Genomic DNA, 5,441 nt, shown 5'->3' with positions numbered 1-5,441 from the left:
AATCGCTTTCAAATAAAATTGTCACGACCCGAATTTCCCACCGTCGAGATCGTGATGGCGCCTAACTCTTGAACGCTAGGCAAGCCAACAATTACGGTTCTAACACATTAATAATTAACTCCATAGAAATAAATAATAACTAAAGCCAAACAGATATAAAATGCGGAAGTGTTATAATAGTTAAAAAAACTCCAATACACGTTTACCCTAATGATCTGATGTCACAATTCACAAATGTCTAAGAAGTTCTACAAATATTGGTTTAAAAGAATTACAACTGTTCTTGAAATGGAAAGAGACAGAAATCTAAAATAGAGGGAAGGGACTCCAGGGTCTGCGAACGCCGGCAGATCTACCTTGGGTCTCCCGTGGATTGAAGACAGCAACCCAAACTCTACTCACAAGGTCCGGCACCGAAATCTGCACAGAAAGTGCAGAGTGCAGTATCAGTATAACCGACCCCATCTACTGGTAAGTGCCGCGCCTAACCTCGGCGAAGTAGTGACGGGGCTAGGACACGACATCAATATAAACTTGTGCAATTAAATCATATACGAGAAAACAGTAATAACAGAAATTTAACAGGTAAAAGACGGGAAGGGGAAACATGTAGCGGGGAATATCAGATTCTGACAGTAATTCATTAGAGAAGCAAAGTAAACACCATATTCGAACCAACAGAGATAATGATATAATAACACGTGCACGGCATCACCCTTCGTGCTTTTACTCTAATCCTCACCATAAGAAACAACAAAAATGGCACGGCATCACCCTTCGTGCATTAACTCTCATAATCATGGCACGGCATCACCCTTCGTGCATTAACACTCAAATCATGGCACGGCATCACCCTTCGTGCATTAACACTCACAAATATGGCACGACATCACCCTTCGTGCATTAACACTCACTCACAATATCGTGCACGGCATCATCCTTCGTGCTTTACACTCTTCCTCACCCAAATAATAGAAACAATAATATCTCGACAAGGGAATCAACAATAACCAATCTCATTTCGACAGTTAACTTCACAATTTAAGTCTCAACTTGAGTCAATACTCAACGATTATCCAATACCAAGAAAAATATCATAAGACTTGTTCAACATGGAGAATCATCAGTTTAAGCATGAACAATACTTAATAAAAGACACAACGGTCACCGTATAAGACTCACTTGTGTCATGACCCCAACCCCGGTCGTGATGGCGCCCAACACAATGCTAGGCAAGCACGACCAATTTCACAACCTTAACCCAATTCCTTATACAGTTCATTATTAATTAACACGGATAAATAACCAAGTCATAACACTAGAAGTCTGAAATAAGAGTTTAACATGCGGAATATCAAATAAAAATCCTACTACATAGCCCATACGGATCCGGTGTCACAAGTCTGAGCCTCTAATGCAGGTTTATCATCCTAATGCATAACAGTCTAGAGAATATGAAATAAAATGAAAGATAGAAGGGAGAGATCAGGGCTGCGGACGGCATTGCAGCTACCTCGATGCTCCCGGATATGTGCTGCTCAGCAGAAAATCCTCACTCAGCCTCAGATGCACCTGGATCTGCACGCAAGGTGCAGGGAGTAATGTGAGTACTCCGACCCAGTGAGTAATAAACATAAATAAAGACTAAGAATAAGATATCATGGAAAAACACAAAGTAATCTATAAAGCGGCAGTTGGAACAAGTAGAATGAAATCAATAAAACACTGAAATCGAAATGCAGAAATGCTAAGGCAAATAAGCAATTAAGTGACAGATATACAAAGATAATCAACACATAATATGGTACCCTCTAGTACCCGCTGCAGCGTGCAGCCCGATCCATTTATTTATCGTCGACGGCGCTCATTGGGGGTGTGCAGACTCCGGGAGAGGCCCCTTACGGTCCAAGCGCAATATCAAGCCATCTCGTGGCATCAGCTAGGCCCTCGGTCTAATATCAATATCAATATAATACCGCTGCGGCGCGCAGCCCGATCCATACTCTGTCCACAAATCACATAAGCCCCTCGGGCAATAATAAAAATAGTAGTTCTCAGCCCAAAACAACATTTAGTATATCTTTTAGTTTCAAAATCCGAGTAAAAATGGCTAAGTTGTAATATAGTAGAAAACGGTGCGACTGAGTTCAAGTAATAAATCCATACAGTGAGGATATAGTGATAAAAACTCCCCGAAGGGTTCAAATAGTTGCCACGAAGCCTAAATATGATAATCAATACAAATAATGATGACAACAAATAGGCTTCAATCAAATAAGCGGTAAGAACATCACTCAGGACGGACCAAGTCACAATTCCCAATAATAAACGACCCCGCGCTCATCATCAAACGCGTGTCTCACCTCAATATAGCATTACGATGTGCAAATCCGGGGTTTCAAACCCTCAGGACATCATTTGCATTCATTACTCACCTCAAGCAGGCCAAAACTCTAGCTAGCTATGCCCTTGCCTCTCAAATCGACCTCCTCGCGCGTCGAATCTGATCAAAACCACAACGAATACATCACAATATGCTAAGGAAACAATACCCAATCGAAAACAATCGAAAAATATCAAGAATCTCGAAATTAGCAAAACCCAAGTCCCGGGCCCACTTCTCGAAACTCAGAAATTTTTACATTAACGGGTTCCTTATCTCGCCACGAGTCTATACATATCAAGAACTCACAAATCCGAGCTCAAATGACCCATCAAATCCCAATTTGAAATATCAAAACTCAAGCCCTAGTTCTTTCCCTTTTTGCTAAGATTCCATGAATTTCTAGGTTAATTCTACAATTAAATCATGTTTTTAGTTCATAGGACTCACCTCCAATCAATCCCAGTCGAAACCCTCTTCAAGTTCTCCCAAAAAGCTCTTGAAATGATCAACAATGGTGGAAAAACAACTTAGGCTCGCGGAACAAAATGTTTTAAAAACCCTTCTGCCCAGCACAATTTCCTTCTACGCGAACGCGAGGGCCTTCTCGCGTTCGCGCTGCTCTAAATTTCCTTTGTCCAAAAATTGCCCTTCGCGAACGCGTCTGATCACCCGCGAACGCGATGCTTTCCCAGCCTCAACTACGCGATCGCGATGCCCATAGTCGCGAACGCGATGGGTAAAACATACGGAACCCCAAAGCCTCCTATGCGAACGCGGATATCTCCCCGCGAACGCGAAGCACATTAAACTCATCCTCCGCGAACGTGAGAGGCCAAACGCGAACCCGAAGCACATTTTCTCAGGGGCCCGACTTCCTTCTTCGCGATCGCGGCCCCAGGCACGCGAACGCGAAGGCAAAAAAATCTGACTGCAACAGCTGCTGAGTTTTCTGCAACATTTTTCCAAGTTCAAACCTCCCGTTAGCCATCCGAAATCACCCCGAGGCCCCCGGGACCTCAACCAAAAGCACCAACACATCCTATAACATCATTCAAACTTGTTACAATCATCAAAACACCTCAAACAACACCAAAACCATCAAATTACATCGAATTCAAGCCTAAGTTCTTCAAAAACTTCCGAAACACGCATTCGATCAAAAACCCAACCAAATCACCTTCGAATGGCCTGAAATTTTACACGCACATCCCAAATCACTTAACGAAGCTACAGCAACTCTCGAAATCCCATTCCGACCCTCGGATCAAAATCTCACCTATCAACCGGAAATCGCCAAAATACTAACTTCGCCAATTCAAGCCTAATTCTACACCGGACCTCCAAAACCACTTCCGATCACACTCCTAAGTCACAAATCATCCCTCGAAGCTAACTGAATCATCGGAATCCATATCCGAGCCCTCTAACCCATAAGTCAACATCCGGTTGACTTTTCCAAATTAAGCCTTCCTTAAAGAGACTAAGTGTCTCATTTCCTACCAAAACCACTCCAAACCAACTCGAACACGCAAGACACTGATAATGAAGCATAAAGAAGCAGAAAATGGGGGAAACGGAGCGGTAACTCATGAGACGACGGGTCGGGTCGTCATATCCTCCCCAACTTAAACAAACGCTCGTCCTCGAGCGCGTCAAGAAACATACCTGAAGCCTCAAATAGGTGAGGGTATCTGCTCCGCATCTCACGCTCGGTCTCCCAGGTAGCCTCCTCCACGGGCCGACGTCTCCACTGCACCTTCACTGAAGCTATATCCTTCGACCTCAACTTTCGAACCTGTCGAACCAAAATAGCCACTGGCTCCACATCAAAGGTCAAATCATCATCCAACTGAACAGTGCTGAAGTCCAACACATGAGACGGGTCCCCAACATACTTTCGGAGCATAGAAACATGGAATACCGGATGCACACTCGCCAAGATGGGTGGCAAAGCAAGCATATTAGCCACCTCCCCAATCCTCCTAAGTACCTCAAAAGGCATATTGAACGGCGGACTCAACTTCCCTTTCTTTCCAAATCTCATAACACCCTTCATGGGCGAAACCTTCAGCAAGACCTTTTCACCAACCATGAAAGACACATCTCGAATCTTCCGGTCTGCATAACTCTTCTGACGCGACTGCGCTGTACGTAGTCTCTCCTGAATCACCTTCACCTTCTCTAAGGCATCCTGAACCAAATATGTCCCCAATAGCCTAGCCTCGCCGGGCTCGACCCAACCAACTGGAGATCTACATCGTCTTCCATACAAGGCCTCATACGGAGCCATCTGAATGCTGGACTGATAGCTGTTGTTGTAGGCAAACTCAGCAAGTGGCAAGAACTCATCCCATGAACCTCCAAAATCAATGACACAAGCACGCAACATGTCCTCCAATATCTGAATGGTACGCTCGGACTGTCCGTCCGTCTGAGGAGGAAACGTTGTGCTCAACTCCACCTGAGTACCCAACTCTCTCTGCACGGCTCTCCAAAACTGCAAAGTAAACTGAGTACCTCTATCTGAGATGATAGAAACCGGAACACCATGCAACCGAACAATCTCCCGGATATAAATCCCTGCCAGCCGCTCTGAAGAATAGGTAGTACACACTGGAATGAAGTGCGCGGACTTGGTCAGCCGATCAACAATCACCCAAATAGCATCAAATTTCTTCAAAGTCTGAGGAAGCCCAACAACAAAGTCCATAGTAATCCTCTCCCACTTCCACTTGGGAATATTCATCTACTGAAGCAAGCCACCAGGTCTCTGGTGCTCATATTTCACCTGTTGACAATTGAGACACCGAGCCACAAATCCCACAATATCTTTCTTCATTCTTCTCCACCAGTAGTGCTGCCTCAAATCCTGATACATCTTCGCGGCACCCGGATGAATAGAATATCGCGAGCTATGGGCCTCCTCCAGAATCAACTCTCTAAGCCCATCCACATTGGGCACACAGATCCGGCCCTGCATCCTCAACACACCATCATCACCAATGGTCACATCTCTGGCATCGCCATGCTGAACTCTGTCCTTAAGGACAAGCAA

Source organism: Nicotiana attenuata, chromosome 8, assembly GCF_001879085.1.
Source record: "Nicotiana attenuata strain UT chromosome 8, NIATTr2, whole genome shotgun sequence".
Lineage (NCBI taxonomy): Eukaryota > Viridiplantae > Streptophyta > Magnoliopsida > Solanales > Solanaceae > Nicotiana > Nicotiana attenuata.
This window is presented reverse-complemented; position numbering follows the sequence as displayed.